Source organism: Chionomys nivalis, chromosome 1, assembly GCF_950005125.1.
Source record: "Chionomys nivalis chromosome 1, mChiNiv1.1, whole genome shotgun sequence".
Lineage (NCBI taxonomy): Eukaryota > Metazoa > Chordata > Mammalia > Rodentia > Cricetidae > Chionomys > Chionomys nivalis.
Window position 1 is genome coordinate 12,903,793 of NC_080086.1, and position 22,520 is coordinate 12,926,312.

The following is a 22,520-nucleotide window of genomic DNA, read 5'->3' on the forward strand; positions in this document are numbered from 1 at the left end:
AGAAGAGGAGCAGATAAAGGGGTGTAGGAACCCCAAGTCTATGTCCAGGGCATGAGCTGTAGGTTTAAGTAGAAGAAGAAATGAGGCAAGGGAGAGGTGTACATAACGTAGCAGTCCTGGTCAAAGTGTGGTCTTGCTCAAGTTGGTCCTGCTCAGGTCTGGTCCCACAAAGTGATCAGAAGATGGTTTTCTTATCACTTGAATGGGCCAGGTAGTTTACAGGAAGTGATTGCTTCTGCTACAGGATGCAGACTTTCTCTCAGGGATAATCCAGTATCTGGATAGAGGGTCCTCTGTGCTGGAATCAAGGCAGCAGCAGACTTAGAACAATGTCTGATCTCTGTGCTTTCAGGCTTACAGGAGAATGAGGCAGGCTAGGCAGCTACTACTTGAGAGAATAGCGTGCTGATCTGCCAAGACAAACAAGTGTCCCAGAGAAAAGGGGACAGGCAGAAAAACAGAGCAGAGACACCAGGCTTTTATCCTGTGTTTAGCTGATGCCTGGGGCCCGGGTGAGGAGCAAGCACAGCTTTGGGTGCCTCTTGTATTCCTGGTGTGCTCTCACATGATTAAGGAGAAGTATTGTTGTTTCGCTTGTCTTAGTTCGAGTAAAAAGGAAGATTCTGATTTTCAACCTTTTCCCTTACCACCCTTTTAATATTAGGATAAACCTTTCAAAAAAACTCGCTCCAAACTTCAAGACAAATAGTCCTGCGGTAAATATAAAACAGTTTCAAAAGCCCTTGATTTGGAGGTGGAGCGAGCAAAGATCATTCTGCAAAACATAACTGCTGTAATGAAAAGAAAACTCCCTAGCAGGAAAAGACAGAGGTAGAGCTACCAGGACAAAACACTAGGCTCCTAGCACTCCCAACATTTTTGCACACAACGGGGAAACAAGAGGCGGGCTTGCCAGCAATGCAAGACTAGGCCTCCTGCAAATGCGTGGAAAACGGGTTTCTATCACCCTTTTCAATTGCCTTGGATCTTTGTTTTTCCTTAAGTCAGCAAGAATCTCCGCCAACTTACACCCCACTACTTAAGAATATCCACTTAGAGATTTGAATAAACAAGCATGCCTTAAGCTCAAGGAAAGCAAAAATGTGAAGTTAATATAAGCGGCATTCCAAATGTGCAAATGTTGCTATAGGATTATAATGAACTGCCATTTGGCAGCACTGAGGATCTAGCCCAGGGCCTCGTGCATGCCAGGCAGATGTTCTACCATACTATATCCATGCCCTAGCCTATAATTTTTTTTAGGAGGAATAACTGCTAATTTTATTTTTTTTCATATTTTATTTTTTATTAATTAATTTATTTATTTAATTATTAAAGATTTCTGCCTCTTCCCTGCCACCACCTCCCATTCCCCCCCCCAATCAAGTCTTCCTCCCTCCTCAGCCCAAAGAGCAAGCAGGTTTCCCTGCCCTGTGGGAGGTCCAAGGACCACCCACCTCCATCCAGGTCTATTAAGGTGAGCATCCAAACTACCTAGGCTCCCACAAAGCCATTACGTGCAATAGGATCAAGAACCCATTGCCATTGTTCTTCAGTTCTCAGTAGTCCTCATTGTCCGTTATGTTCAGCTAGACCGGTTTTGTCCCATGCTTTTTCAGACCCCGGCCAGCCTATAATTTTTTTAAAAATTTAACTTTTTATTGATACCTTGCAGATTTCACACCATGCATCGAGATCCCATATCTACCCTCTGCCCTTGCAATCTCACCCCCACTGCCAAGAAAAAAAATAAAATAAAATTTAAAAGAAAAAGAAAAATCTCATCATGGAAGCTATAGTGTGACATAGTAAGTCACACGGTATACCCGTCAGCCTTAACATCTTTATCTGCAAGTGTTCATTGCAATGAGTCATGGTCTTATTCAAGGACTCTGGTTTCTGCTACACTATCAATACTGGGCCCTCGCTGAGACACCTCTTGAATATCTTATAGTTGTCTGTGCCATGGAGATCCTGAAACTTTGGGTCTGCAGACAGGCCCTTTCAAGTGTTCCAGAAGATTACAGATAGTGTGGATGATGGGGTGGGTCAATTTATAGTCCTGGTTCTGGGCCTGCATGGTTGCTGGGTTGGTCAACCAGTCAGGTCTTGCTCATCCTCAATACCAGGGTGGGCTCTCTAGCACTGACTTGGCTAGATAACCCTATGTAGTAAGCAGCAAGGGGCAGGGACCTGGTCTCTCAAGTGCTGCAGTTAGTGGGGGCCAGAAACAACTCTGTGTAGCCCTATCTTCTAGGCCTTTAGTGGTATCAGAAGCCATGGGCATCAACACTGACCTTGCTTTGCAGCAGGGCCACAGACATAGACATGGCCCTTGGCAGCAGCCCAGGCCCAGATATTACCATGGCCTCACATAGCAAACAGGCCACCCACCTCAACCTGCTCCTCATCACCTTGACCTCTACAGATCTGCCTCTCTCCACAGGACATGAACCATCCTGTCTTTCTCATCCATACCCCCACTATGACAGGCTTTGTTTTGGACCACCAATCAGCTCCCCAGTCATGACACAGGGACTTATTATTATGAATGCTCAAGCTTAGCTTAGGCTTGTTTCTTGCTAGCTCTTATAACTTAATTTAAGGTGTTTCTGTTCATCTATGCTTTGCCTCAAGGGTTTTTTGATGTGGGAAGTTCTTCTGTATATGTGTTGCTTTTATTGACTAATGAATAAAGAAACTGCATTGAGTCTACAGCAGGGAGGAATAGAGCTAGGTGGGGAAAAACAACTGAATGCTGGGAGAAAGAAGGTAGAGTCAGGAAACGCCATGTAGCCACCACCAGAGACAGACGTCTTGGAATTTTGCCGGTAGGCCACGAGCCTCAAAGTAAATACAAAATAATATAGAAACTAGAGCTAATAGGCCAAGCAGTTATTTAATTAATCGTTTTTGTGTGGTTATTTTGAGTCTGGATAGCCAGGAATGAACAAGCAGGCTTCTACTACAATTTTTGCCTTTCCTTCTTTCTATATGTCCGACTCCATGCCTGTTGGCTGGCAGTTGCATGTTTCCTTTTCTTTCTCACGCATTCTGTCTTCTCCTGAGCCTAGATTACCCCTATTATTCTCTCTACCTACCAGCCCCACCTATCACTCTACTGCCTAGCTATTGGCTGTTCAGTTTTTTGTTAGACCATTCCATTCAGGTGCCTTAGGCAGACAAGGTGAAACAGCAATGCATCTTTTGCATAATTAAACAAGTGTGGCACATCTTTACATAGCTAAAGTAAAAATCCACAACACCCCACCTTGTGTTTGCTTGTTCTTGGTAGGAAATGTGCTTTCTCCTCCCCACCCAAGGCAGACAGTCTTAACAGCTGGAAAGGTTCTTGTTTCCTCCTGTAAAATACACTTTTAAAACATGTATTAGATTGTTTATTTTTGACCATAGTCATATAAAGGAATTCTTATTTTTCCTATTTAATGTATGGACACTGATATCCAGTCTGGCTTATGAAATAAGCTCTGAAGATAAGACCCACAAAAAGGAAAAGATATCCACCAAAAGAAGGGCAGAACAAACTGAAACCAGCCAATAGAACATAGAAGAGCTTGAGGGTGGACAAATGGGTCAAAGAAACAGACCAGAGTACAGACAATAAGAAACAATTATTTGCGCAATTGATTTCACCAAATGCATCAAGACAATCTAGTGGAGAAAGGAAGACTCTGAATAAAGTGTGGAAATGGCAGAACTGAACATCTGTGTGGAAAACAAATATCTTGCTCCACACACAGAAAGTAAAGCAAAGTGGATCACAATCCTCTAAAACTTTTTTCTAGAAAAACACACACAAATAGACTTTATAATGTTGCATAGGCAAAGGTGCCACAGACAGGATCCAGAAGCTTTTTTATATGTAAAACAACAAAAGAAGATAAATGTGATCATTAGTTTTTATGAAAATTACAATCTACTCATCAGAAGATGTCCCATAGTCACAAAAAATATTACGATTGACAAAGAGCACACATACAAAATAATGCATATGACTATTACTGACATACAAAAGTTTACTATTAAAACAGAAGATTGGCAAGATATTTGATCAGAAACATCACAAAAAATATATGGCTGGCTAAAATGTGTATTAAAGGGTATATCATGTCATTAGTTGTTAGAAATATGAAAATCATTATCATTCGCTTTGGTTTATTCTCCCAAACGTTTCTATAGGTGTGTCCAAAGGGATAGACCACCCTGACATTAATATGAGCACTAACAGGCTTCCCTGCCACCCATAATAGTTTGAAGGCTGAAAACTAAAAGTGTTGGCTTTAAGGCTATAGAACTATGAGTTACTGCAGAAGACGAAGCAGGATCCTAGAACAAATCCATTTTCGGTCTTCTCCAGAATTTAAAAACATTCTAATTGATTCTGTATGGTTTAGTCTAATTGGATGAAACTAAGAGAAACAACAGTGGTGTGTGTGTGTGTGTGTGTGTGTGTGTGTGTGTGTGTGTGTGTGTGTGTGTGTTGCAAATAAAGCATGCAGTCAGATTGTCATTCTCTAGCATGCACCTCTGTTTTATCCACTTCTGCATATCCTGCTTGCTATGGCCAATTGCTTGGGTAAAACACTTTTCTTCAAGTTCATGATTAACACTGCTCTTTGGAAGTGCACATGCTGTCAAAAGTTTAATTCTGCATGCATTAAAGGGGAAGAAATATGTAGGCAGACACAAGCAAACACAACATGGTAGAGAATATTGAAGTCTTATACCACACAATGAGAAAAAACTGTCTCAAAGTTTCTCATAATTATAAACAGATTTATATTCCAACAAGATTAATCCTAGATATTGACCCAAAAGAAGTAAGTATGGTCACAAAGAAAGACATCCAAGAACAATCAAAATATTCATGAGTAGAAGAGTGGAAAAACTAATTATAGTATGTTCATAGAAGTTTCTCCTGTCTATATCATAGGAAAAAAAGCAATAAGCTACTGCTCATATGATGGCATGATTCAAGCTCATTATTGTGCTAAACAAAAGAAGACCAGGCACAAATTATACAACTTTATTTTGTGAAAGATTTTTTTAAGGGGAAACTAATTTACAATAATAGAAATGAGAAAAGTGGCTGTTTTTTATTAGAATGAGGGTGGTGAATGACTGGGAATAAAAAAAAGTCTCTGTCTGTTCCTATGATAAAATACCTTAGGTATGTGGAGTTGCCATGGGAAGGTTTATAGCTAGTAACTACCCGCCTACTGGGGTGTGGCCTCATAGACTATATACCCAGATGCAGAAGCACATCTGGCTTCTCTCTCTGGTCCCCTTAGTTTCTGCTTGGTTAGTCGGATTGTTTTTTGGATCTCATCCCATCTGCCATTCAAGCAGAGATTCCTGGTTTTGTAAGTTTTCCCCCAAATAAGTAACAGTCTATCTCTCAATTCTGAGTCAGTGTGAGATTTCTTTTAAGCCCCCAATTTCTCTGCCCATCACCTGGCACCCCAACATGGATTTAGACTCCATGCCTCTGTGGGGGGTGGGGGGATAGCTGAGCCACTTAACAGGCCGGAATCCCCTTAAAACTCCCACCACAACAAAGTGCTGCCACAGTGGCATTTGCAACCCTTAAGCAGCAGCCAAAGCACAGAAGGCCACTGTGTACCAATCTGCAACCTGCCCAAGATGATTCCTTGTTGCGGGACAGCAGCCTGATGTGCGGCTTCTGGGTTTCTGTTCCCTGTCCCTGGACTCTGTGTTTTTTGCTCTATGTATAGAATTTATTTTACTACACCTAATCTGTGTAATGACTCATTTCCCCCAGATTTTTAACAAGTACAAAGACAGATTTTAACACAGGACCTGTCAAGGCACCATTGCATTGATTCCAGTCATGACTTGGAAACAGCACCAATTGCTGGTAACAGATAACATGGCAGATTTTGTTTCTAATGGAAATTTTGCATCACTTTTTGCTATCATAATGGAAGGCATTACCCAAGGCCTATATGACTTTGGGGATACCTCAATTTACTGGTTATTAGGTTTCAGTTTTCTTCTTCATATTATATCATCAAAGAAGTATGTGGCCCTAGTTGATAGGATTAATACAATCGAAAATCAGAGGTTATTTGAACAAGTGGATACCATAGTAGGCAAGATTGACTCCATATCTAAGGGTACTAGGAAGTTACCTGAAAGAGTTCAGGCTGTTGAATTTAACATCCAGAAGTTATCACAGAGTTTTGATAAGGTAACAGACAGAATGTACCTCCAGGATGGCAATTTACATGATATCTAAGAGTAGTTCAAGGAGGAGATGTTATATTTGAAGGGAAATATTAAGACCTTGGAGCTAGTGAACAAGGTAAGAAGGCACAAGGACAGGATAAAATGTCACCACCAGCTGTAAGAACTGGTTTACCCAGGGTTTTAGCATCATACCCTGTAATTTACAAAGCATAAACTTCTAAAGGCTCAAAGGGAGCCAAAGAAGATAGATGGATGCCAATAGGAATGAATGATCTAAAAGTAATTAAGCAAGCCATCGTTACTTATGGGTTGCACTCTGCATTTGTTAAGGAAATGATAAGGACTTGGGCTTCAAATATCAGGGCTACACCCCATGGTTTCTCTCAGTTAGCATCAGCAGTGTTAGATGATGGACCTTCCTTGATGTTTGGAATTTATTTCAGGGAAGAATTCAAACATATGGAACAGCAAGGAAGAGCAAAAGGTGTGGAGGTTTCTCAGGATCAAATTCTTGGCATAGGAGCGTATGCTGATCCACAGGTCCAAGATTTTTATGACGAAGAAGTATTGTCCCTATGCCACAAAGCAGTATTGAATGCTTGGGATCGAATACAAGAATCAGGAAAAAGGATCAAATCATATACCAAGGTTAGGCAGGGACAGAGAGAACCCTAGACTGACATTTTGCAAAGATTAATTAAGGCTCTTTAAATAGGAGTAACAGATCCAAAAGCTAGACTAATAATTCTTGAATCTCTGGCTTTTAAAAATGCAAACTTAAAATGAAAAAAGATAATTGGACCTTTAAGGTCTAGATCAGCACCTATGGATGAATGGATTCAGCATACGATGAATTTTGAGGTGTTTATCTACGATGATGAATCTTGGGTAGGAAAAGCGATTTCCAAAGCAATGAGGAGAAATCAAACTGCAAAATGTTTTAATTGTGGTAAATTAGGACATCTGAAAAGGGATTGCAGGCAAGGAATTTCTAGGAATAATACCTCATCTGGGAATGGCAAGAATAAGAAACCTCAGCCTTCAGGTATATGTAGGCGGTGTGGTAAAGGACTAATTTAGGGGTTGATTATAATTGGTATACAGTTGAGGGTAGGGGGAGAAATTTTATAAGCTCAGGTATCTTTTTTTTTAAAAAAAAAAGAGGGAAAATTGGATGATGGGATAATAGATTCATAAAGATTCTTATATATTGATACAAATTTGAATTATGTTAAATATTATACGCATGCATGCTTCTACCTCTGTTTAAAACATTTTTATGTATTAACCATGTATGTATTTACCATATTGCAGTGTACATTTCTACCTCTGATCAAGATACTTATACATTATTTACATTTGGAGATTACTGTCCTCATTTATTGCACAGTTGTTTTTTGTCTTAGTTTTAAAGTTAGATAGGTATTAAAAATTATAGATAATAGTAATCTATGTTTGTCACATTCGTAGTTAGACTAATCAGGTTCTTTAGATACATAGAGATTATATCCTGTGTAGATAGATAATCTTCAACCTTTTCAAAGAGCTCAAGAAAATGTCATTTAAATGACTTCGAGTTCTGTGGTAGTAAGACACAATTGACACTCCTCTTGTAGCTTATCTTCTTCTTGGCAAAACTTGCCCCTGGGCAAGGAACTGACCATACCTCAACCACTGACAAAATACATAGTATCTGGAAATGGATAAGCAGGACTGTCAAATATTGCCAAGACAGGGTAAAACAGTTTTAAAAAATTTCTTGCCTTTAAAAATAATCTGTCAGTTATTCTAGGCCTTAACCAAAGTTGGTTGCTTCAACATTGCTAATATGAATTTGGGTAATTGCCCAGGTAGCCAGTTGCCTCTGTGATTTGTTGTATATTTTGGAAGTTGTTTGATTGCACTTCCCAATTACTCAGGTAACCTTATTTCCCTTCTCAAATCTTCAATGAGGTTGGAGACTAAATAAGTGTAGTTACTTTCCTCTCATGTCTTGGCCAAGCTATTTATTATACAAGACTTAAGCTAGTTACAATAGGATATTTGTTCTTATTGTATATGATTTTGTATTAGGTTTAGAACTCTTTTATTTAAACAAAAGGGGAGATGCTGTGAGAAGGTTTACACCTAGTAACTACCTGCCTACTAGGGTGTGACCTCACAGACTATTTACCCGGATGTGGAAGCATGTCTGGCCCCTCTCTGTTCCCCCTGGTTTCCACTTGGCTAGTCAGATTGCTTTTGGATCTCATCCCATCTGCCATTCAATCAGAGAATCCGGGTTTTTTAAGTTTTCCCCCAAATAAATAACCATCTATCTCTCAATTCTGAGCCAGTGTGAGATTTCTTTTAAGTGTCCGATTTCTCTGCCCATCTTGGAATTATGGGTAACAGAACTTTAGGAGACTAGAAAGTCTGAGGTCATGATACCAAGCAGATCTGGTGCTAGTGAGGGCTGTGCTCTGCCTGTAGAACAGGACCTTACTCAGTTTCCAAGGCAGTTCCCTCCAACCTCTTCTATAAAGACACTAACTCCATTCCAATTTAATCACTTCCCATAGGCCCAACCGTTCAGTACCACCACAGTGGCAACTGGGTTTCAACACAGATTTTGGAGGTACAAGTACTCAGACCCATTGCAGAACATAAAGAACTTTCTGGAGTGGTGCAAATTAGAGTATTTGTTGCACAGGCATATACATTGATCATGTTTGGTGACAACCTAAACACTCAAAATCAGTGCATCTCATCATATCCAAATTACAGCACAAAGATTAGCAGTTAAAAGATTTGGTCTTTACAGAAGTTAGCAATGAGCTTTGGAGACAATTGCTGCTTATTTATCCTGGCTCCTCTCACTTGGACCCTGAATCAAATCAAAGAGAGGAGCAAAGGTGAAGCAGTCACATGGGAATTTGTGAAATCCTGGTGGTTCCTGTGTGGTTTGAAGAAGGGGAAAAGCTAAAGGTCGATTCCACAGGGTCCTCTTGAAGATTCGTCTTCTCATTCAAGCCATCCAGCAACACCACCCAATCTTGCCAGGATTCCCTGTCAAAGGCTTCGGGCAACATCGAGACATAACCACCATTTACAGGATTAATAATTGACGTTTCTAAGGCCTACTGCTCTACAGATTTGTGGATCCTATATGTGGATTTGGGGAAAGCAACCTGCCATCCCAGTCACCAAAAATAAAACTGAAATGAGTAAGTAAAGCAAGTCTTTATGTACACATACATCTTTAGTGTTAAAAAGTTTACACTTACGGTTTATATGGGTATATGACCATGTATGTACTTGTAAAACATATGTGCTTCACAAAACATCACCTCTTCAGTGATGTCCTGGTGACTTTCAAATACTGAATTCACAGTATATTTCAAATTCAGAAAACAGGCAGTGCACAGCATTTACTGCCTGTGGAATAGCCAGTTTCTTTGATTACTGTCTTACTACCAGAATGTATTAATAGAAATTACCAAGTTTTCTATCAGAAAACTCCTCTGAGATTAGACCCATCCATAGGTAATGAGAAATCACTTGGCAAATCTCATTGAGCCCATTTTTTTCCTCTGCCAAACTTGTTTAAAATTCTTCTTCTCAGTTTTGATTTAGTAACTTTAGATCTGTGCATTATGTTGTGTTTTGCAGGGAGTTATTGACTCCAGCTAAGGAACCGTGAACAGTAATTATTTTGCACCACTAAGCTCTGGTATAGCATTGTCAGACAGGCACTTTACACACCGCAAGTTTCAAAATTTAGAACAGAGCTGTCAAGCAGGCAAATGCTAACACCAAAGACTTCTATTTCCAAGCTAGAGGCATGAGCTCTGTGATGTGCAATAAGAGAGGGAGTCTGTGTGTGCTCGGGAAGCTCCTCATTTGACAGCCCCGAAAATGAAAGTCTGTTTCTTTCTAGAAAAAGAAACATCATAGCAACAGGACAGATTTGCAAGAATAACTGAGAAATGGCCTCTGTGCTAGGAAGGGGTAGGTGACAGGCACTGAGATTATTAAATATTATTAAAAATTTCTGTAGTGAGTAGAGAATAATTCACCCCAAACTGAGAACTGCTGGTTTGACTTATGTCATTCAAAACCTTTCCGATCAACCAAGAAAGATTTTTATGGAGCTATATGTTTATATTCAATTAAAAATTTTCTCATGTATCAAATACTCATGTTTACTAGTGTGTCACAGATCTAAGAGTACAACACCAAATTACAAACATTGAGAGGAAGGGACAATATATTTTGTGTAAATTAAATGTCATTTTTATTTTAAGCAATGACAAAGATGGCTTATTCAAGAATATGGGTTTAAATAATTTTTAAACCCCAAGTGCCTTTCAAATTCTAAAACACATCCATTTTTCCCCCAGTTTTTTTCTTATGATATTTTGAGCCTCAAAATTACACTTGGAGACAAGCCTCATCCTCTACTTAAAGACTATAAAATTGAAGAACAGACTTTAAATAACTTCAAAGTATCATGTAGCTGTTAAGAAAAAGAAACAGAATAGGTATTCGCATGCTTTCTTGATGACTTCACCTGGTCCCTGGCCTTCACCGACACTGCCCTTTCCTACCCAGACCTTTCTTGAACATCACTCAAGAAAATGGGTCATCACTTAGGACCCCTTCAATACACCAGTTGCCACCAAACTGGAGTCACCTCACTGTCTCCAGTCCAAATTCAACACCAACTCTCTCAAAGACTACACTGAAAGAACTTTCATACTTCTCCTACCTGGCCTCAAATCAACCACGTTTGCATAGCAAAAGAAAAATGAGACTCACACTCAACATATGTGTGATAGAAACTCTCTTATTAGATGCACGACCAATGAAATTATGCCACTTGCCCAGCTCCCATCACAAAAACACAAATAATAGAAAAGACCAAGGCGATCAACAACCCCCCAAAGGCCACTAGCCCCATAGAAATGTTCCACAATGAGAACTACCTAGGAGACCCTCAGAAGGCAGAATTTAAAAGAACAATTTTTAAAATGATTAAGAACTTGTGTAATTTAAAGAGGTCACAAAAACATGAATGAACTTAAAGGGAACAGGAATAAACCACAGATTGAAGTACAAGAAAACACAAACAAATCACTCAATGAAATAGGTATGAAATTCAAAATTGGAAAGGTGAGTTCAATAAGTAGATACAAATAAGAAAGAACACACAAGCCAAAATAAAAAAAAAATGGAATTGAAAAAATTGATAACTATATTGGAAACACAGTCAAATCTGGATCACACAGAAGACAACTGAGACCCAAAGACAAAACAGAGGAATTGAACCAATCAATGAGACCCAAAGACAAAATAGAGAAATTGAACCAATCAATCATAGAAATTTTTTAAAAAATAAAATATATGAAAAGAATATGAAAGAACTTGAGGGAGAGACCAAATATATAAATTATAGACACTGACAAGAAATTATAATTCCAGATCAATGGCATAGATGTGACCAATACAGACCTGACACATATAGAACACTAAATAGATAGGTCTGGAGAAGAAGCAACCTGCATCATCCTATAGCTAGAATATTAGATAAATAGAACAAACAAACAAATGGAAGTGTAAGAGGAAACCCACAAGTCACAAGTAAAGGCCAACCCACCAGAATAACTGATTTGGTGATGGAAACTTTTAAAGCCAGGAGAACTTTGAACTTCAAGCTCTAAAAGACTATAAGTGCAAAGTTAGACTATTGACCCAGCAAAACTAATCTGCTGTGGTTGAAGAAGAAAGAAAAACTTACCATGATATAAACAGGCTAAAGAAGCAATGTCTACCAAACCAACCCTACAGAGAATACTAGAATCAGTACTTGAACTGTAGAGAGGAGTATGTACAGTCAAGAAACTAGAGAAAGTAAACAAATGAAGATATAATTACTAATATACAGACTGAGACTACGCACAAAATACAACAAAATGACAGCAATCAGTATACACCTTTCAGTAATGACTTTGAATAATAGTGTCATCGAGTGTCCACTCAAAATATGCCATGTAATCAATTAGGTTAAGAAGCAATTTTAAGCTCTTTTCTGTCTACAAACACACCTCACTTTCAAGAATAAGCAGCACTTTAAATTTTCTTTAAGGATGGAAAAAAAATTCCAAGCAAATATGACTAGAAAACACAGGCATCACTATCTTAATACCTGATGAAATAAATTTTAAACCAAAATTAAACAAAAAGATAAAGGAAGACACATCATTATGATCAATAGAACAATGAACCAAGACAATATTATAATCCTAAGCATATAAGTATTAAATTCTGGCAAACCCAATTTCATTTTTAAAAAATGGTACTACTAGACTTCAAGATATAGATCAATCTCAACCAAGTTCTAGTGCATGACCTTAAAACCACACTTTCTCCAATAGATAGGTTATCAGCCTAATATATATCTGTAGAACATTCCACCCAAATCCCACAGAATGCATAGTCTATTAAACATCCTTTGGAAGTCTCGCTAAAATGGATCATGTATTGGATATAAAGCAAATCTCAAAAAAAAATAGAAAAATTGAAATAACTCCATTTATCTTATCAGACTATAATATAAAAAATACCAAAAAATAAAAAAATGACAAAAGAATATATAGAAGTTAAACAAACTTATGAAGATTAAACAACATGCTACTGGGTATTGAATGGGTCAGAGAAGAAATAAAGAAGAAAATAAAAAATTCCCATGAATAAACAAAAATGGAAACACAGCAAACTCAAACCTCTGGGATACGCTAAAGTCAGTTTTAAGAGGAAAATTTATATCAAGCAATGCCTATGTTTCAAAATCAGAAAGAATGCAAATAAATAACTTAATGATGCATTTCAAGCCAAACCCTCCAAAACAATATATATATTTAGAATCTAAGAATCTAAGAGTTGGTTCTTTGAAAAGATAAGCAAGATTGAGAGATCTTTAGCTGAATTAATCAAAAGAAAAAGGAAACCAAAACTAATGAAATTAGAAATAAATGAGAAAATCTTATATACTAAAGAAACACAGAAAAATCACAAGGGAATATTTTAAAAACCTATACCCCATTAAGTTTGAAAACCTAAAAGAAATTAATAAATGTCTAGAAATATCCAAACCACCAAAATTAAACCAATAAGAAATCAATAACTTAAGCAGATTAACGGAGTTTGAAACAACAACAGCAACAACAACAAAAGTCCGAACAAAAGGAGAACAATGAGAAAAGAGGTTGAAGTGGGGAAAGAGATGAGAGGGTAGGGTGTTGGGCTAGAATTATCTTAGGGCCTGTACCTCAAGGCCTGTAAAACAGAGAAAAGCCTGGCTTGAGTTTGAAGAATAGTTTTAAGGTTACTGAGGGGGGATGAGACAGCAAAATCTAGGTTGACATCCGTCCAGAGAGAGGGCTTGGCTGTCTCTCATTGGCTGGAGGTATCCCCACCTCACATGATGTCACTTAACTTATATAAGCTGATGCTCACAATAATAAACTGAGTTCCTGCTTTGACTTGACTCCCTATTTATTGCATATGTCCTGCATCGTGGGGCTATGGAGCAGGAGGATAGCACACTCACCTTTTCCTGGGAAATAAGGCTAAGGAGGTCAGGCAAAGTGATCGGTCAAGGTGAGTGGGACCCCATGATGGGTAACGCAGCTTCACACAAAAATGATCCAGCACTTAAGGCGCTGAGGTATATGCTACTCTCCAGAGGCCTGGACTTGTCAGACCACAATGCAATCCAGGTATGGGAGGGTATAATTACCCTGGCCCCCTGGGTACCCACTGGAAATCTTTTCTCATAAGACATGTGGAACCAGGTGGAGACTCTGGCTAGAGAAAAGGAAACACAATTTGATAGACCTACACCATTGGGATTCTATTGAACTATTATAGCCTTTAAGGTATGTTTTCACCCCCACTGCTCTGCCTCCCCCTCCAAGGCAGGTAAGGAAAAGGTCAGAGACAGGGAGAGGTCTAAAGAATCCAAAAATAACCAATTAACCAAAAGAATGGGAGAAAAAGAAGACAGACAAGGGGGAAGATCAAAAATGGATGCAATTTACTGAAGAGTGGTCTCAGGAAGAAGGAATAAGGCAGGCAAAGGCAAAGACAAAAAGGAAAGTAGATATTATCTGTGACAAGAAGTGGCCACCTCCTTATGCCCCAGCCACCCTGGAAAGGATAAAATGGAAAGGGGGAAAGGGACAATTAAGAGGGCTCCGTACTTGCCAGGAGGAAATGAAAATGCTCTTGGGTGGGGCTGGATGGAGACAGGAAAGTTCAGGTCTCTGATCCTCCCAGGGTTGTTTGCAAACCTCCTGGGACAAGATTTGTTAGGACAAATGGATACCGTTATTATCCCTGACCACCTAGCCTTTTATGCTGACAAAAGTGAACAAAGTGTCATCAGGCAGACCACTGACACCTGGATTCACACCCAAAAGTAGAGGCCACTGCTCCCAGGGTAAGCCAATATGGGTGGATCAGTGGCCATTACCTGAACTTAAACTTAAGATGATCAAAGAAATGACCAGAAATCTGCTTAAAGAAGGATGGATACAGCCCTTGATGGGCCCCTGGAACAGCCCTGTGTTTGGGATACAAAAACCTAATGGGACCTCGAAAACATTACAGGACCTATGAACAAACAATGCCCGTATAGACCTAGTAGGGGCCCCTTTAAAGGGGCTTACCTTGGGTCCCAGTTTTACCTAACTGTAATGGAACTAAAGGACTGCTTCTCAATTCGTCTTCATGAGGAGGATTGCAAAAAGTTCACCTTTTCTATTCCTACAGTTAACTCCTCTCAACCTGACAAAGATAGAAATGGGCTATTCTCTCACAGAGGATGGCCAATAGTCTGGCCTTTTGCCGACAATATTTTTGTAGTATTCTCTCTCCTTATTTTGACAAAGATAATACCCTTCTATATTTTTATATGGATGTTCTAATTATTGGGCATTTGGAGGAATCAGGGCTAGCTCCCTGGGTAAACCATATTGTTGATATCCTCCAACAACATGGTTTTAAAATAGCCCCAAACAAAATACAAAAGGTACCCTCACTTCAAATATTGGGATCCCAATTAACACTCACTGGAGACAAAGTAAATGGACCCCAATCAGTCCTGCCTGAGCCTCTCACTTTATGGAGGTTACAAAAGATACTGGGGAAATGAACTAGGTAAGGCCCTGGCTGCCTGTAGAGACTTGGAGACTAGATGTGATATATGATCTCCTAAAAGGGAGGCAACCTTATGAGATCATTTCCTTGTCCCCTGAGGGCCATCAGGCACTCACTGAATTCATCAACGAACTCCATCAGGCTTCTTTGGAGAGACATAATCCTACCATTCCAATCCAAGGCTGGATATTATTAGGGAAAAAGACCATGCCGGCTGCCATTGTTCAGCAGTCACAACCACTAGAATGGGTACACACCACCCTGGGGGGCACTCCCAGAGTGTACTCTCTAGTTGATCAAATAACTGATATGATCATAAAAATCAGGGACACGTCCCTCTGACATTATGGAAAAGATCCATCTAAATTAATAATTCCATTCAAAATTAAGGATTTAGAATGGGCGGCCAGACATTGTCCTCAGTTGAGCCTCATCCTGGAGGAATATCTAAGGGCCCTTAGTCTTAAGTCCAAGTCCTTATTCTGGGGAGTCCTGGTTAATAAAGCTGTATCAAGAACTACACTGGAGAGTACCCTTAGTCTTTTCTTCTAGGCCCCAACCCCAAGCATTCACTGTTTGCACAAATGGCAAGAAAAATGGGGCTGCCTTTGAAGTTTTCTTTGCAGAGGGGACCAAGACAAAGATTACCAAAATTCTCCCTTGTGGGGGATCCACTCAATATAAGAAAATGATGGCTGTATATTGCCCTACAAGAGGTCCCAGATCCCTGCAACCTCTATTCAGACAGCTCTTATGTGGTGAACCTACTGCCACACTTACCCTATGTCTATATCACATTGGATGCTAATCCTGTGTCTGCCTTGATGATACAACTCAGATCACTCTTAGAGGGAGAAAAAAAAACCATATATATTCAACATCTCAGAGGACACCAAAACCTTCCTGGCCTCATTTCCCAAGGAAATTCTGTTGTAGATGCTGCAGCTTTAGGGTTCTGTCTTATAGCGGTCTCAACTCTGCCCATACAAAATGCTACCCAAATGCATGACTTAACTCATGCAAACTGGAAAGGACTCAAATACCTATACCCCCAGATCCCAACAACAGAATTAAAGAGAATTGTTCATACATGTAAGATTTGCCAACAGTTTCTCTGAACCTCCCCTTTACAAGGGCTCAGGGTGAACTCAGGGTTACAGAGGGTCAGGACCCAATATCATCTGGCAAACAGATGTAACACACTACCCTCATTTGGCAAATTAAAATATATGTTTGTGACCATAGACACATACTCTAAGGCATGCTGGGCTACCACCCACTCAGGGGAAAAGGCAACCCATGCCACAAGCCACTTCTTACCCTGTTTTGCAACGTTGGGACTACCACAACAGGTCAAGACCAACAACGACCCCTGTTTTGTAAGTAGAACATTAAAAGAATTTTTTCCAGAGATGAAATATATCCTATACCATCAGGATTTCATACAACCTTCAGAGTCAAGTGATTGTCAAAAGACATCACGAATACCTCAATGAGGTCTTTACAAAACAAAGTGGGAGAGAAGTGTCCCCCATCTACAACTGCAAAAGGCATTATTAACCATCAATATTTTTAATTTTCAAAAATCAAATGAACAAAATATATTCCATAAACATTGGGGATCCCTACCAACCAGGCCTCGTTTAGGTGGAAGGATCCTCTCACTAATCAATGGAGGGACCCAGATCCCTTGCTGACACAGGGCCAAGGATATGAATATGTCTTTCCAAACAGAGGAGAAATGCCTATATGGCTCATATAGGCTCACAACTTAAAATTTCTCCCCTCTCCTGAAGACAGTGGCGAAGACCAAGATGACCAATATAGGAAAAACGAGATTATGGTAGACAACTTTTAAATTCAAATATAAGAAGAGAAAAATCACCACTGCCCAAGGGAGACTGACTGTTGAGGAAAGTGTTGCCTGTTTATCTATTTCAGATTGCTGGCCCGGAGGTAATCATGTTAACTCTTCTCATGGGGAACAAGGTCTAGGCAGCAAGTCCCCACCAACCACAGAAGGTGACATTGATCTTGTCAAGCATTGGCTCTGGAGGGAACCTAAACCAGACTTCTCAGATGGCGACACCCTAGACATGATGGCCTGACCCGATGGTAAACCTCTGTGATTTGCTGCATGGGAGCTGGGACATGGGAGACTGGATTCCTGGAATCGAAGGGAGACCTGAATACAGAGGTTCTCGGGGATGCACCCTGATGATGCATGATCATGTCCTTAGGAGATATGCCCTCCTGCAGACACCCTTTTATGTATACCCAGGAAACAATCAGACTGTCTCCACTATTAGAAACTGCCGGGGGAGGAGGGAGGATCCTGATTACTATTGTTCTTCCTGGGGATGTGAGCAGACTGGGCTAAACATAATTAGAAAAGACAGAGACTGGACTACAGTATTTACAAAGTCTTTGGATTCCTTAGCAAGAGTAACCTTACAAAATAGGAGAGGCTTGGATTTGCTGTTTATGGAACAGGGAGGAATTTTCAGGACACTTGGGGAAAAGTGTTGCTTCTGTGCAGACCATTTTGAGCTAGTTACAAGGACCCTAGATGAGTTAAGAAAAGATATTGATTCATTTGAGTCAAGGACCCCCTATGAGACCTGGTTTAATTGGTCCCCATGGCTTACCACACTCATCTCTTCCCTAATTGGGCCAATGGCCATTTGTTTATTGATGGTTTTTTTGGCCCATTTGTTCTCCAAAAAGTGAAACAAGCATTCCAAAAACAGATACAACAGGTACAACTGATGGCCCTTAGAGTACATTATGATAAGCCCAGTACATCTCACCCCACAGATAAACTCTCAATTTGAGGGTATCCAGGCCAAAACTCTGGATGGGGTGGCCCTGGCCTGTACTCTCTCCCTGGTGGGCTATTCTGGATTGGTGACTGGGGTAGGGCATGGGATATAAAACAAAAAGGGTGATATGTGCATGATGTCACTTAACCTATATAAGCTGACACTCGCAGTAAAACTGAGCTCCTGCTTTGACTTGACTGCTTATTGTGTCTGATTGTCCTGTGTCATGGTACTGTGGAATAGGAGGATAGTGCACTCACCTTTGCTGGGGAATAAGGCTAAGGAAGTCTGGCAGCAGGGCAGATGAGGATGTTGTAGATAATTATATCACTAATATTGTTGAAAATATGGAAAGCTACTATTTTATAAACTTCCTAAATATGAATATTTTTATAAGAAAGGCTAATTGGCATTTCCTTACACAGGGAGCTATGCTTACTCCAGAAACCATAGGCTGTCAAATCAAAATACAACACTAATATAAGATATCTCTGTTTGAGTTGTTGGTCAGAGGTGTCCGAGAAAGCCCCATGTAGGAGATTTTGCTATTGTTCTTGGTTGCCCACCAGATTCTGATGAACCATAAAGATTCATCTACATTGACTACAGGACATAGTGAAATCAATGTTATTGACCTGGGAGTTTCTTCCCAACTGACTGGCTTGCTTTTATAGTGCTGGAAGGAACTGCATAAGATGCTAGGGAGGAAATCATCAAAAATCTATTCAACTGTAAACTTTGTGACCTATGATAATGACCAGGATGGCACTATATACCTATGGCTGCAATAGTGGCACAAATACTAGGGAGTAACCAATTACTTTCTGACTAGATTTAAGGTCTGTTCCACAAGATTAAACACATACCTGATATTGTGACTTTAACCAAAAACCCATGACTAGCTCACAGAAGTGAATGTGCTACTGTTGTGTTGCTAAATTGACATAGTATCAAACTGCCCTCTAAATTCTATCTCTGTATATAGATTAGTGAGGACTTTTGGCCTCATCAGAGGACTTTCTTGCTGCAATGGGTGGTGACAGCAGAAATTTATGGCTGGTCAAAGTGTAGAGAATAGGTGTCAGTAGAATCATCAACCACATTTCTAGTTTTAATCTGCCTTCTGCATCTTTACCTGTTAGTCAGTAGATGGGACTTTCACAAATCCATCAAGGAAGTAGCCATGCATATGGCAGAAAATGTCAGGCAAGTTTTTCTCTGCATCTAGGAACACAAGAATACACCCCGGGTGCTACCTCAGGTCTGCCTGGTAGTTAGTTGGTCCTTTGATAAAAGGTCTGACTGGCTACCTGCACCCTGAGGTTGATCTCAAAGTCTGCCCCTCTCTTGCCTCACATCGTTCTGTGCACTAGAATTATGGATATGGCTGGTATTGAGAACACCCAACCCAAACTCAAATCAAAGAGTTGCATTCACTCAGGTAATTGTGTTGCTCAGGGTTTGAATCAAGTTTCATAAAATGACATTGGGTCTTTGCCCATTTAACTTCCCTGATTCCTTCATATTAGCCCATTCCAGGCAACTTCGTCCCTCATGTTTGTGAGAGACATTTGTCCCCAGAAGCATAAACCATCATGAGACTAGCCTCATGGATGCAAATTCATTTAAATTTGATCAGGTAGATGGCTCTGACAATAGTCAAATAAAATACACATGAATCTCTTACATTAAATGTGATTACCTCTAGAATTGAGCATGGTAGCCAAGCCTTTACCAACATCAAAGAGGAAACATGGGAGCACATATAGAGATGGGGGCAGTCATGGTCTATGACAAACTCTTTGATAAAATATTTAAAGACACCTCATAGTGCTCTCTGATTCTCCTTGCTTTCACTGTCTGGTGTTGGAGCCAAGTGGTTGGATTTGAATCTCATTTCTGCCACTCACTCTGTGAATGGCTGTATGTAAGCCTCTTGACCTTTGTTCCCATGCCTCTCCACCCTGTAAAGCAGCAAGAAGAATGACACTTATATCTAATGAGGTTCTTGTGATGATTAGTTTATTAACTAAACTTAAAACATGGGTAGCACATACAAATCCTTCTATTCTTTTGACCTGATAATAATTATTATTATGCAATCATATCTTTAGACCATAACTTCTCTTCCTCATTGCTAACTTCTTATTTTCTCTAAATTACCTTGCTCAGGGTGTTCACAGAAATTTGGCCTCAGTTTTCCAGGCTTATTCAGCTTCCCCCCCCCCGCCCCGCCCATCTTTTCTCATCTCCCTTCCCTTACTTCTCTTCCTGTTCTTGTTTTCTCTATTTCTTTCTCTGTCTCTCTCTCTCTCTCTCTCTCTCTCTCTCTCTCTCTCTCTCTCTCTGTGTGTGTGTGTGTGTGTGTGTGTGTGTGTGTGTGTGTGTGTGTTCAGAGGATAGAATCTAGGGCCTAGCATTGAGATTGAGCTACTATTACCCTAGATCCCCCTAGATCCTAGATCCTCTGTTTTTTTTCTATTAAATGTGTTTTTGCTAGTAAAATTAGTAAATCAGCTAAAAGGCATAGATTTTTAAAAAAATCTTATATGAACTATGCACATTATCTAATCTGTAGTTCCCAAAGTAGGGTCTATGGTAATCTTGTCATGTGTGAGACCCTAGGTTCAATTTCCAGAAAAGAGGGAGTTCAATACATGCACACATAGATACATACATATATACTTTACACATAGCCAGGAAATTCAGAAGCTCTTTCATGTCATCTCCTCTTACTTCACAGAAGAGAAGAGTGACCCAGAGGAAGGCAACAGTTGACCAAAGGTTTCAAATGTAAGTGGAAAGAACTGGCTCCCAAGGAAGTCAGGGTAAACTGTCCTCACAGAAGTCATTTTACTTTTCTTAGATTTGTTTATTTTATATGTATATGGATGTTTTGGCTAAATGTATGTATGTGCACCAAGTGTGCACATACCCACAGAGGCCAGGGGTCCTCAGATTGTCTAGGTCAGGAGTTACAGACTATTGCGAGTCACTGTGTGGGTGCTGGGAATCACAGACTTGTGAAACACTGTGTGAGTGCTGGAATCACAGACTTGTGAGCCACTGTGAGGGTGCTGGGAATCACAGACTTGTGAGCTACCACGTGGTCCTTGGAATCACAGATCATGAGCCAGCATGTTGGTGCTGGGAATCAAATTGGAATCTTTTGCAAGCACAAGTACCGTTTAACTACAGAACTCACTGAGGTTATTTTATTAGATCTTACCATTAAGATGGAAGTAAAAAGCCTTATCATATTAAATCAGAGTATATTGATAAAGGGTGATACAGGTTTGGCACTATTTTGGATTCAATCAGTATTAATTTTCACCCTTAATCAGACCAACCAGCATTCCATAAAAAGACATTGCTTCTCAAAGCTAGAATGTGGGTGTTGTGCTAATTTGTGCAGCTTATGAAATTGTTTGTTATTTATTACATTAGCTGCTTTCTCTAGTGCTGTGAAAAAGCAGCAGAAGGAAAGATTTTCTTTGGCTCAGATTTTGAGGGTACAGACCACCACAGCGAGGAGAAGACGTGACATGACATCCGGAGCCTATCACATCTTCAGTTTGGAGACAAATGATTCTTGTGCTCAAACAGCTTGCTCCTCTCCGTGCCCCTGGGATGCTACTATCCTCCTCCCATAACCTGATCTAGATAATCTCGATACGCCTTCCCACGCACGCCAGAGCCTTGTCCTGTGGTGATTCTAGATCCTGGCCAGTTGGTGATCAACATTAACAATCACAGTGACTAAGTAAGGGTGCCCCCTGCCCCCCCAGAGGTAGGAGGACTACATTGGGATTGTCATTTAAGACAGTTTTTAAAACACACAGACATTTGAATAGAGCAGAGAAACGCAAGTGGCACAGATGAACGGTGACAGTGTCTGGGTAGTGGACTCCTTTGCTCCCCTCCTCCCAAGTCAAAACTACTGGGTCAGGGCCAGTGCTGCTCGCCAAATTCCTTATGGTGGGAATTTCAGGACAATGACCAGGTTAGGAAGTGAAAATGGGAGCTCGGTGTGGTGGTGCATGCCTGTCAGCCCAACACTTGGAAGGTAAAACCAAGAAAAGCAAGATTTCAAGCTCATCCTTGATGCCATAGTGAGCTCCAGGACAGTCCAGGCTACCTGAGAACCTGTCTCAAAAAAACCTAAGAACAAACACACAGAAAAAGAGAAGTCAATAAAGCCAGGGACTTGCCATTTACTTAGACATGCAATTATTTAATGTAGGACTGATAAGGTGGTATGTCTCA